This window comes from Dipodomys merriami, unplaced genomic scaffold (genome assembly GCF_024711535.1).
Source record: "Dipodomys merriami isolate MVZ:Mamm:240054 unplaced genomic scaffold, mDipMer1.0.p SCAF_420, whole genome shotgun sequence".
In the NCBI taxonomy this organism is placed as follows: Eukaryota; Metazoa; Chordata; class Mammalia; order Rodentia; family Heteromyidae; genus Dipodomys; species Dipodomys merriami.
Genome location: NW_027205827.1, coordinates 67122 through 80576, shown reverse-complemented (window position 1 = coordinate 80576; position 13455 = coordinate 67122). Strand labels below are relative to the sequence as shown.

Below are 13455 nucleotides of genomic sequence, written 5' to 3'. Positions count from 1 at the left end.
TGAAGGCCTGTATTGAACAAAAAGGTTGATCCTCCCCTGAACAAGAATTCTCCTGAATGACTGCCTTTGAATTGGGACATCAGTGTTCTTACCTTTGGTAACTACACCACTGACTCTCCTGACTACACCTTGGCTCACCATTGGACTACACCAGTGACCGACTCATCTACCCACTTGCTCTCGAATCTCCAGTTTGCCAATTCAAGCATCTGTCACCTCACAAGACAACTGCCAAGATCAGGAGATAAGAAACCAGCATGGATCCCGAGTAAGGGTTTATGATTCTACACTACTGCTTTCCAAGTCCACTGTTACCTCTACTATCGTTAATTTACCTTACTCATTTTCCTTTGCTAGTACGGGGATTCTACCATTTGAGCCATGCCTCTAGTCTAGCTATTTTGTTGGTTATTTTGGAAATGGAGTCTTGTGAATATTTCTGCCCAGGGTGGCTTCAAACCTTGGTCCTCCAGATCTTAGTCTCCTAAGTGTGAGCCACTGATGCCTGATTCACCCTGCTCAAGTGGCTTTTTCCCTACCAATAGCTGTTATACCTTCCATGTAGTATCCCACCAATTATGTGGAAGGAAGCCTCTTAAAAACAAAAACAAAAACAAAACAGCTCCTCCTCAGTGGCCTAAAAAAGTATCCTGCAGAGCTGAGTGCAATCCTAGCTACTCAGGAGACTGAGATCTGAGGATCAAGGTCCCAAGCCAGCCCAGGCAGGAAAGTCTGAGATATCTCCAACAAATTACTCAGGAAAAGGTAGAAGTGGAGCTATGGCTCAAGTGGTAGAGTACTAGCCTTGAGCAAAAGACGTTCAAGCCCCAAGATTGGGACTGGTGCACGTGAGTGAGCACACACACACATGTGCATGTGCATGCATGCCTTCCCCACCCCACTCCCACCCCCCCCACCCCCGCAGGGACTCCACTCTGTGAAAGGTGTAATCTACCTTCTGGAACCTGAAAGCTGAGGCACTGTAGGAGTCTAAGCAGAGATGGACTCCCCACTGGCAACCCCTTCCATATGGCTGCCCCTAATGACCCAGCCTGAAATGCTGCTGCCCCAGAGTCAATTCCAGTTTTCTTCTGATTTGCCCCACCCCCATCACAAACCCCCACTGCTAGAGGCAATGCAGAGGCTCAAATATGAATCCAAACCTGTCACTGGCATCTATTTCCATCCTTGGGAGCCTGAGATGTCTGTCACTTTCTAGCAATGTGCATGCTCAGCTCCCATTCCCACCCTACTTTTGAGGGCTGAGTTCAAGTCTAATCTATCCTGACACATCCCCTGCGATTCCTACCACAGAACCTGGCTCCACAGACGCTCTGAAAATACTGGCTGAAGGAACAACAGTTTTTTTGTTGTTTGTTTTGAAAATTCAAAATTTAGCACAGAAAAAAAATATTTTTACAGTATTTGTGTACTCTAGGAAGGGAGTGTATTCACAGACTGCTAGAGGGAGTATAAACTGAAAATGGCCTTTACAGAGGTAAAATTGATAGCGCTAACAAAATCTAAACACCGTATGGCCCGAAGTTCTATTTCTAAAAATACCCAGACCCACATGCAGAAATAAATGAATGGGGATGTGGCTCTGAATAGGAGAATGACTAGATACACTGGGCTATAGTCACATCATAGAGCCATTCAAAAGAACTAATGACATTGGACAAGATATGTGGCTAGGAGAGCATTTATGTAGAAAGGGATGTGTGCATCAAGATGTAGATACCTATTTTTATAAGCAAGTAAAAAAGGGGCTAAAAATACACGTTACTAACAACTCTGGTCTCTGAAGGCCGACTTCATTTTTAATCATATGTATGTTGAATTTTCTTATCCAGAGCTCTTGCTCTCCTCACAATCACTTTTGTTGAGATGGGAGTTTCACTATGTAGTCCAGGTTAGCCTTGAACATTCAGTCCTCCTGCCTCAGCCTCCCAAGTGCTGAGATTATAAGCACGAGCTTAAATAAGTACTAAAGTGTTACAAATGTGCACACAAAAACTACACTCTAGTACTGCTCCTACAGCACTGAATGTTTATAAGCCAGGCATCATCCAATGAGTTTATATTAACCCCAGGACCTGGGAAAACTGAGGCTCAGGGAGGAAGAGTAGAAGATGGAGGCTATGTATGGGAGCTGGGATTTATCTCCTCTAAATGGAGCTCCTGCATGCACTGAATACTGGGGCTGGCTTTGGATTAAGTCTCTGCCTTTGTGGCAATTTCTAAACAAATTCCATTTCATATGATGTTTATAAACTTGAAGCTTGAAGCAAATTAAATTTGGGCTTTGGTCTCTCTATGTAGCTTAGCTGACTCTCCCCTCATGTGTCAGCTTTCTTAGTGCTGGGATTACAGATGTGCTCTACCACACCCAGCCCCAAGATGAACATTTAAATTATAACAGACCCCTAAACAATGTCCTGGCCACTCAAAGAGCCAATGGATTTTAAGACACTTTTTTTTTTTTTTTGGTTGGTTGTGGGGCTTGAACTCCGGGCTGGGCACTGTCCCTGCACTCTTCAGCTCAAGGCGAAAGCTCTATGGTTTGAGCTACAGTATCACTATCAATTTTCTAGTGGTTTATTGGAGATAAAGAGTCTCACAGCCTTTCCTGGCTTTTCCTGCTCCAGCTAGCTTTGAACTGCAATCCTCAGATCTCAGTCTCCTGAGTAGCTAGGATTATAGGTGTGAGCCACTGGCGCCAGTTTTGTTTTGTTTTGTTTGGTTTGGTCATGAGGCTTGAACTCTGGGCCTGGAGGCTGTCTCTCAGCTCTTCAGCTCAAAACTAGTGCTTTACCACTTAAGCCACAGCGCCACTTCTGGTTTTTTGGTGGTTAATTGGAGATAACAGTCTCACGGACTTTCTTGCTCAGGCTGGCTTTGAACAGTGACCCTCAGATCTCAGCCTCCTGAGTAGCTAGGAATACAGGCCTGAGCCACCAGTACCTGGCTTAAGATACATTTTAAAGAACTATAGTTACAGTTTCAGCACCACAAATGGTAACATTTCCCCACAAAAAGTGGTAAGGTTAGTAGATACATCTAATTGCTCCTGAGGACCCATGGTTTTGCCACAAAGCTTCCTCAAATTCCTGGGGGTTGGTGCTCTTTCTTCTAAGTCTCAAATCAACTTAATCCCACCGCCTGGCAATCCTGAATCAAAAAAACAACCTAGGCTGGATGGAAACAAACAGGTTGCCTGAGAAGGCAGGTGTGCTCAGGATGAAAGAGGCCAGGCCCCCGAGGCTTGCACAGAGGAGGCTGTCTCCCAAAGTGACTCTTGGCTAAGGGACTGAGAGGATGACAGATGCCCAAGTCTGCCCTGAAGACTGAGTAGGCTCTCACCTACATATACAGTCTTCTTGGAGGCTAGGTAAGTGTGTCATCTGCTTAAATACTGACAGGCCAGCAGATCATGTCAGCAGAAGGGAAAGAGTCACTACAGACTTCTAAAAGAAGCCAAGGGGCAAGTATGAACTCCTGCCCCACACTTTATCCCTAGTTGGAGGCTGGGCAAGTCTCATTGCCTCATGGCTATATTTTGTCAAATTTTGGGCTGGATTCTCACTTCTCCCTGGCCACTACACACAGGATGGTATACATGAACTAATGACACCAACATGGTCTATCTAATGGCAAGTGTTTGTAGGACTCCTGTAGTGGAATTGAATGCCAAGGGCACCTGAGACAGAATCAAGGGGTTGTACATGTGCACACACCTACTCCCATTCTCACACCCAGGCCCTCTAGCAGCCAAATGCTGGCTGGAGCTCCTTACAGCTACCTACCCACACATGATAGTGGGTTTTTTCTTCAAGGAATGTCAGAAGCATTTCTTATTAGGGGCAAGCATGTGAGTGTCTCAGCCAGAAACCTGTGGTGGATGAGGTGACTGACAGGTAGAGAAATGTTAAGAAAACAACAAGCAAGAGCCTGTGCTACAAGGAGATCTTGGAGATTTGCTGGAGACACCTCCTATTTATTTATTTGTTCTTTTTGAGATGGGGCTTAACACTTGTCTTTTGGATTGTCTTATGACCCAGTGAGTACACTGAGGGTGGGATGGGGAAGGATGCCCGAGTGTGTATTTGCATGTGCTAAATTAGAAGAAAAAGGAAGTTACAGGAAGAAAAACAAGCCAAGCTAAAAATAAGGCAGCTCCAACACTACTACAAGACATAAGGTATAAGCACAGCCAGGCAGGGAGGCCAAAGTGGGATAAAACAGAAAATAGGAAGTTCCCACCTAAAAATAACTAGGAGTATGAATGTGGACACACTGTTGAGAACTAAGGAATTTCAGATGTGAGCCTGAGATTCAGTTATGCCTGGGAGGAAGGGGCTCCACTCACTCTGGAATATGAGATCTCCCCAAACAGAAAGCTAGTACTACAGAGCTGAGACCAACCACCAGAGCATCCCAAAGACCTACAGCCAGCCAGCAACAAGGAGGCTTATGTGAGGTAGAAACCTAGCAAAGCAGCCAGCAGACCCTGGATAGTGACCCATGTCCCTGGCAGCTTCTCATCTGCCAAGGGACCAGACTTAGATGTCCTACTGACCTCGGGTCTGGGAAGGTGGCTCAGTGGTAGAGCTCTTGCCTTGCATGCATGAGGCCCTGGGTTCACTTCCTCAGCACCACATTATCAAAAAGAAAAAAGCCGGAAGTGGCGCTGTGGCTCAAGCGGTAGAGCACTAGCCTTGAGCTGAAGAGCTCAGGGGCAGCGCCCAGGCCCAGAGTTCAGGCCCCATGATTGGACCCCCCCAAAAAAAAGTCTCACAGATGTCCTACTGACCTCAGTTACCCAATCATTGTTGACGTTCATGTTTACATATGATTATGGCGACACTGTAACATGAGTGAGTAGAAAGCTTCCATGAGACCTGGGTTGGACTCTCCACTGGCTGCCTTCCAAGCCGGTGACCCTAACAAGCCTCTTATCTCTTTAGAGCTTTCAGTAACTTTACTGACAACAGTAACTTCAGTAACTTTCAGTAACTTTACTGACAACTCAGTGAGTAACCAATGAGAAGCACCAGGCATGTAGGTATTCTTTTCAGGCCCACCTCTCATTGATTTTGTTCATGTTAAAACAAATGCAAATGCAGGTCAGACCAAAGTACTTCATCTCTGATCTCAGGTATTGGGTGCAGTGTCAAAAGTTTTTATGGATATGCACATTTTGAAACCAAAAGAGACAGGTTCAAACTCTGTGCCTGCCTTTCACATGAGCCTGCTCATGTCTTTCATGAAAGACCTGCCCTTGTGGAGCCACTACAGTCTCAGTTGTGGAGTAGGGAATATTAATATCAACTTCACGGGGCTGCTATAAAATAAAACCAGACAAAGGATATAAAAGGGACTTGTAAACCATAAAACCCTGTGCAGATGTTATACATTAGGGAAGAACATATACACATGAGCACAGGCACACACAACCTTATTTCTAGCTGACATCTGGTATGAATGATTCCCAGTCAGCAGATCAAATCCACAGGAGAGGATGTCTCATTCCACATTGCCCAGTATCTTTCAATAGAATCAACTTCTATCCCACAACTCACTATTTCTGATACCACCCCTAAACAGAATATTGTATGGCAAGGTTCTGGTAAAAGTCTGATTTCAGAGTTCAGAAAAATGACATGTTTTCATAGGGCAGCAACTACCAAGCCCAAGAGGGAAAGAGCACCTTTATGTTATGTCTCAACCATTGCTCCCTTCCCAAGTGTTTTGTTAAGTATATCACCTGCTGGCATTTGGCAGATTTTCCCTGGCTGGACACCTACAACTGATGTGGTATGACAGCTGTGTGGTGCTGCCAGACGAGCTTCCTCACTCAGCACTGGGGGAAGCCAGGACTGGACAGAGCCCGCGGGGAGGACAGAGGGGAGGGTGGCAGCTGTAATGTGACAGCTGCCACCACACAGACAAGCACTTCAGATTTCACTCATGTCTCCCTGATGGAGGCAGTACTGGCCAGAGATCATGTGACCAAAAGTCTCCTTGCTCATCTTCCTCCTGCAAAGACAAAGAGGCTAGAGGCCTCTCATTCTGCCCTCCTCAGGAATCTTAAACTCTTAGGATGCAGAGTGTCCTGCCCATTGGCCTCCAGGCCTGAATGCTTCAACCATCTGTCTCTTATTCTTAACTAGGAGACAGCTCTGCTTTTTCAAGTCTTACTTCCAAGCCTGGTCACCTACTGCCAGTGTGTGAACAGGCAGTAGTCACAGTGTACTCCAAACCTGAGGGAGGACAGGACAGGGTTCTCAGAGGTCCTGCTGGGGAATCTCTCATAACCCCTAATGCACTCAAATCACATTCAACCTCCAATGGGAGGGAGGGAGGAGGGGGAAGGGGGGAGGGGAGGGAAGCTGGTCCAGTTTGTTTTTTATCTTTGACAATATAGAATATATTAATAAGTGAATAAATAATACCGTGAGCCAGGGAACAGAGAAAAGAGGGGTGTTTCAAATTAGGAGAAAAAAACTTACCAAGAAAACCTACAAAACCCTGCAAAGGCCCTGATCACAGGCCCAAAGGGAGCTGGCCAGATGCCCCATCATTCCTACCTACTCCACAGAGGAGGCCCCAGCCGGTGGTACCCGCAAGTGCGCTCCCTAACATCTTCTAGAAGGAATGGCTTGAAATCAATTACTGTGAGACCCAAATCATCATCTTGGGCAGATGTCTTTCAACATCCAATTGGCTCACATCCAACAATTCTGTACAACAGGTCAAATCATTCCGCTTCCTGGGGGTTTAATTTGCAACTAATTCCTCTTACAGACTCACCAGAAAGGTTCCTGCTGTTTAAAATAGAATGTACTAGGGTTCTTTATGGAGATTTTTCTAAGTGGAGGACAACCTATAATGGCTGTTTTGAAAAGTGTCCAAGCTGAAATGACTGCCATTCTGTGCGTCCACAGTCAGCCTGGGTCAGCAGATGGGAGTGAGGCCAGGCGGCTTCCTGAAGAAGCTGCAGGGCACCTAACCTCAGGATTGAGTGTTTCAACCTCCAAAGGCGTTAAACCTAGCACCTTCCCTCACATCCAAGTACAGTTTACTAGGTTCTCACCTGGGACATAATTCAGCTGGTGCTCAGACCACAGTCTGCTCAAAACGAAGAATCATCACCTGGGAGACTGGTCTTACAGCCTACTTAGATTTCAAAGGGCTTCAAAAGCAGATCCCTGGACTATGTGCGCATACACACCCAGACTACATGAGCTGAGTACATCATTTTGAGGGCAGGTCTTAAATCAGGGAACACTTACTAGGGCAAGAATCTACAATGCTTATCTCTAGGAACTGGCTGGCTTTCCAGTCCCTGACAAACCTCAGGGCATCTATACAGTACATGCTCTAGAATGAGGTCAGCGTCTGTGCTTGCTTACCAACAATCACTTTCCCTTTTAGCTCCTCTTTTCAACACTCAAAGGCCTTCCAGGCCAGGTTGAGTTCTCATCTCCCTACAGTACTCTCCCTAACCATATCGAGGAGGAATTCTTTCCTTTTAATGCCCTGGGTTATCTGTCCCATTCTTGTGTCAATTAATTACCCAAGGCTTAAGACATTTCCAGTGCTGGCTAAAAAAAATATCTTGTAGACAAATGGTGCATGTTTTCTCTCATATATGGAAGCTAGATCTAAAATACAACTGGAAATGTAACTTATACAGGACTCTAGACATTTACACACTGTCAGGCTAAAAAAAAAAGGATATTCTTAGGGGAAGAACCCAAGGCCTAACTCTTCTGAACATTTAAAATACTATTTATCAACATGAATTCCAGAAAATGGAAACATGAGGGTTTTGTTTTTGCCTTTTTTGGGGGGAGGTCTTTTTAGGGGATGTATAGGGGGAATACAGAAATGGAGGAAGGGTGAATAAGTGCAGGCATGGTATTCAGTATACACTATGTGGAAAGTAAACTATGAAACTTGTGGCCAGGGACAGGAGAGGGAAACTGAGAAAAAGTAAAGGAAGAAAGAAGAAATGTATTTATTATCTGACTTATGAAATGGTAACCCCTCTGTACAATACCTTAATAATAAAATTATAAATAACACAATTATATTTTTAAAAATTGCCTTGTGACTCAGTATATGTAGCTTCTTATTCTAGACTAGTTTTCCAACTTGATCTTGGTTTTTGAATACAGAGGCTCTATGTGATGAATTTGCCACTGACCCAGTGCCTACCTACCAACTACAGGAACTCAATGTACTCAATAATTTGAACCAGAGTAAAGGTAAACTGATAGATGAGGTAGGTAAGGGGACAAGTTAACAGTAACATTAAGCAATCCTCAGGATGCAGCCCACTGAACGGGAGGAGTTGGAAAGCCCCAGTCACTGGACAGCCATAAGTCCTTATGGGTCCTCTAAAGCCTGTGAAACTACAGGCATACTTGCCATGGGCTTTGTTCTCTTCACCTTCGAACATGGCACCTGCCAAGCAATCTTGTTTTCCCCATATGGTATCCACCTCTGTGGGATCCTCAGAATCCAGCTCAGTTGTTAGCTCTTGACCTAAGAAGCCAATGGTAGATCCTGGGGACTACCATGTTGACCCTTTCTCCTTGATACCCACCTTAAAATAAGAGGTTCAACTAATGGATGCATTTGTCCCCCCCCCGACCCCTTTCCTGGGAACTCAATGACTGAAATACCCTTGTTGTAGTCTCTATCCATGAAACCCAATTTGGGGTCACGTCTACCTCCCATTGCTGCCTGGGTCTTATTTATGCTATTCTCCTGGGTGCCCAGTAGGAAACTGGCATGGAGAATGGAAAATGACCACTGAAGGGACAGAATGCTCTTGAAGTGCTTCCTACCACACCCCAAACTCATCTCTCACCTCAGTGGCTGACCAACTGCCTGGCTCTGTCCTCCACAGGCCATTTCAAAGTCTGCTGTCCCTTGGCCCACTGTAGTGATGAGCCTTTCCCAGCATGAAGGGAGACAGAGGCTGGGCCAGCCTGTTCCTCATGCTGAGGTCAGGATGCCAGTCTAAGTGTGAAAAAAGACAAAGAGCTTTGGGATCTGCAGTCTCTACAGATGAACAGAGTTAGTATCCTCCTGGCTCATGCACCACCAACCAGGGACAACTGAGCATGCAGAGGCCTGTAACATGGACACTTGGCACTCTGCTGTGACAGAGCTGGCTTTCCCTTGTAAAGTGCTGCTCACCTGCCATGTCATAAAGGGGAGCACAGTGGAGCTTTATAGCATCTCTGTTGCCCTGAGCTTTCAGAATTATGATTCCAAGGCATCAGTGACAAGCCATGGGCACTTCAAGGGAGGAAGGAAAGAACACTAGGACCCTAACACAACCCTAAGTCACACCTTATACTGCTGGCCTGGACTTCTGGCCACAAATGGTTCCATAAGCCATAAAGTGCTCAGAACAGCAGATACCCCAAAGACTCATGTTATAACCCCCTCACCCACGCGAGTCAGATAAGGTATCTCAGAAACTCATTTTCAAATCCAGAAGAGCATGTTTTCTGTTAGCCCCTAAAATCTATTTTGGTATACTCATTTTTCAGGCACAAACAGATCATGCGGTTCAACTAGTTATTACATTTATAGCCATTAAAGCAACTTCAAAAGGTAAAGGCTCAGACAAGAGCAGAGGAAAGGACCACTTACATCCTATTTCAACAAGTGCCAGGCCTTGCCAGCACTGCTGGAGAAACTCAGAGAAGGGCAAATCAAGTACAGTATCCTGGCAAGAGAGAGCCGAGATACTGCTTGGAGCCTAGAGAAGTATGGCTGGAGGAGAGAAAGTATGCAAAGTCTTTGAATTCTGGGAGCAGGAAAGTAATAGTATCCACAGATTGGGCCAGGCCTGGAAATCTCATTGGGAGACAGTGACAAGTAGAACCTGGGAAGGGCTGAGACCTGCAGGGGAGCCTTGGCTCTCACTCCCTTCTTCATGAAGGGCTCTCCCTGGAGAGGTGGGAGACAGTGTTTGGCCATGGGTGCCAGAGCTGAAATGGCTGCTTCTCTTTACTCTGACACTGCATGTGCAAGATGACAGACTTTAAAATGCAGTTAAAACTTTTAAATCAGGCATAGTTAAATAAATTCCCTTTGGAAGCAGGCTGGTGTGGAAAGGCATTCCCAAGGGAGGCCTGTGAAACTTCCGCTCACAAACAAGGTTCTTGGGTGCTAAGTGGAAGCGGCTGATGACACCAAATGTCACATGCCACAGGCCATCTAGAGGGCTGATGGCTGCTGAGGAAAAATGAATAAGCACATCAGAGATGCCGCCAAACCAACAGCCAGAACAGGGAAGCTTCATGAGTTTTGGAGCACAAGTGCCTGAGACTTCCAGAAGCAGTGTTGTCCAGTGTCTTACCACCCCTTCTACCATCACCATCTCTGAAGTTGGCTAATGCTAGTACTACTACCTTTAGGTCAAGTTAGAGCTTTCTTTGGCTTGAGACGTGGGGAACAAGAGACCACAGGAGGGGCAATGTCCTGTTCAAATCAAACCAGGAATCAGAGAAAGTGAGGCTCTCAAGTCTCTGCTCCCAATTTCTTCCCAGAACCACAGCCTCAGTCTGCAAACTACTCTGTTCTCACATTTACAAGGTCTTTGCCATCAGAGGCAAAGCCCTGGGAAGGTTACAAGGTTGCCACACCACAGTCAGTGGTGTGGCTTCTACAGTAGAAGCCACTGTCGCCAGCCTCAGGGCTTGCATGGCAATGGCAAAGAGACAAGAGAACAGGCATACATCCCATCATGGGTAGGGATACAGAAGAGAGGGAGAGAGGAAGTTAGGGAGAACAAATCTGCTGACAGGCCAGATTAGAGCCTGAGGAATTTCAGGAGGCCCAGGACCCTTTACTGCAGATGGAGATCTCTAACCACAAGACCCCTACCCCTTGAGCCATGTGCTATAATCTCTCAGTGGCCCTTGTTGGAGAGATTATAGCACATGGGGCCCCAGACTGCATTCTCAACTCCAACATACCTTGTTCCAACTTCCTAAACAGGAAGGGCCTGCACTGTGGACCTTCAGGGCAGCCTGCCCTTCGCTGTGACCTAGTCTGGTGGGCTGAGAACCTGGGTGGCTTCTATGGAACTTGTGCATCCTCTGCATTGTATGTGGATTCACTTGGTGGGTCTATTTCTAGGCCTACAAAGTCTGTGGAGACTGTCTTTCAGAAGGCTTGGGACCAAGGGGGTTTACCTGTGACACAAAACCTTGGAGTACATAGGAGAGTGAAAGGACTCACAAAACAACAAAACATACCACAAAAATTGCCCTCAAGGGCAGAAACCTTGTTCATAGGATGGGCTAGGCTCCAGTCCTTTTCTAGTCTGATTTTTCTATAAAGGGGACAATACCACATGCCCTGCCTTTTCCCTCAAGTGTTGTGAAAAATCAAAGAAGCAGGAATGTGCTCTGCACCAGCACAGGGTTTGGCTTTTGCTCTGCCCGCCCCCTCCATCCCGCGCACCCCAACCCTCCGTGGCCTCCCCTCCCATGCCACCCTCCTTTCCAGCATCAGGAAAAGGTTCATTCTTTTCTCTCAGCTTCTTAAATTGAATCAGCTCAGAGGTGTGTGACATTCTTCAGCAGCAGGCAAGAAGGCACTTGCCCCTCTCTCCTAGAAAAGCAGGCAGGAGCCTGGGGAGGCAACTCTGAATGGTCCGTTCATAACTGTGAGCTCGAGTGTGTATTATATTAGTACTTACACAGGGATGGAGCCATCCTGTCAGGAAAGGAGTTGATCACCAAGCCTGTCTCCCAGGCAAGGCACTGTCGTGTAATTAAAGACAATAATTATAGTTCCGTATCTAGTGTCAAAGCCAAGGCTCTTTCCAGACAGGACTCTGCCTTTCCTTGCCTCGAGTACACAAACACATAGGCTCTTTGTGGCTGCCAAGAACCTGGCAACTCATCATTTCACTAAGAGTGGCTACTTTGGGCCAAGCCCTTTGGACATTTTCACCTGGTAGTTTCACCCAGGTGGACTGGGCTGAACAATTCTGGGCTGGGTCTATTGCAAGGTGAGTAGGGATGCTGGGCCCAAAGAATAGGCAGGAGGCTGTGGATCCACAGGATCCCAGTTAGGTTCCTTGGAGGCCATGTGCTGGTAACCAGCATACAAGGCCTCTTCCTCTAGCTCACCAATAGCTCAGCACATGGACTCCAGAACTAAGTTCACACACACTTAACTGCTGAGACCTTACAGATAAAGAGGGCAGAGGATCTGAAGCCAGATGATCCCTGCCTCCCTTCCTTTAGTCTGTAAGTTCTGTAGGTCGGGAGTCCCTTGCCTGTGAGACCTGCCTGGGCACAGGTTCTTCTCAATGGAAGAAAGGGGGAGGGGACAGGAACTGACTTGGTAACAGCAGAAGGAGACCAAATTTAAGCCTGTTCTCAGGAATCCTGGCAGGTAGCCTAGATCCTCTGGTTTTTCATTTCTCTGTCTTAAAAATGAGAGGAGTAAAGGCTGCCTTCAGGGTAGTTCTGAGGACAAAATGAGATAATGTCTAAGAAAATATAGAGTGTAAAAGAAGTGGGTATACATGGTGATGGCAGTAACCCCACAACCACTGGGCCCCAAGATTCTAGAAGGAAAAAAAAAGAGAAAGACCAAGTCATCTGATAATATTAATGAGGAATTTCCACAAATCCACAGATTTTCTGGGGAAAAAGGGGGTGGTCATTTTCCTTGTAGACCATTAACTCTGTGAGGTAAAGCCATCGTTCCTGCAATGGGTAACCCTAGTAGGACTCCGTCAGGAAAAGATGGGGAAGGGTCATTCCTATCTATACCATGGAGAGAGGTTACCTGTGGTTGAAAGGTATCACAGAGACACCAGCTGTAGGAGCTATCCAAATGCATAAGGAAGCATGGTGAAGCCTGGGCTGAAACTGTACCTCAGCCACCATTCATTCAGTGGTAGCTCCCACCAACTCCTGGCCTTTAAAAGTTATTCACCTTTTTTAAAAAAAAAAAAAAAAAATCAGTTGTGGGGCTTGAACTCTGGGCCTGGGTGCTGTCCCTGAACTCTTCAGCTCAAGGAAAGCACTCTACCTCTTGAACCACAATGTCACTTCTGGTTTTCTGATGGATAACTGGAGATTAGAGTCTCACAGACTTTCCTGCCTGGGCTGGCTTTGAACCATGATCCTCAGATCTCAGCTTCCTGAGTAGCTAGGATTACAGGTGTGAGCCACCAGCACCCAGCTAGTTGTTTACCTTTAAAATAAGGGGGTGACTAGTCTCCTAGTCTAGTATTCTAAAGTTTCACTCCATGAAAGATAACTTCTAGCGAGGGGAAGATGGGTTTAGGTTTTTTTCAGCAGTAGCACAGACAGCTTAAAGTCAGCTAAAAATGGATCACAGATTTTAGCTGCAGCTCTAATTCCTTGTGACTCAGAACAGTGTAGTATGTCCCCAGCAGTG

At 46.2% G+C, this 13455-nt stretch overlaps 1 protein-coding gene across 1 annotated transcript in view; it reads right to left on the bottom strand.

Moving 5' to 3' along the window:
* The window catches only part of LOC138807538 (SH2 domain-containing adapter protein B), a 136172-nt gene that overhangs the window by 58602 nt on the left and 64115 nt on the right, over positions 1-13455 (bottom strand). The gene's annotated exons all lie outside the window — the stretch shown is intronic.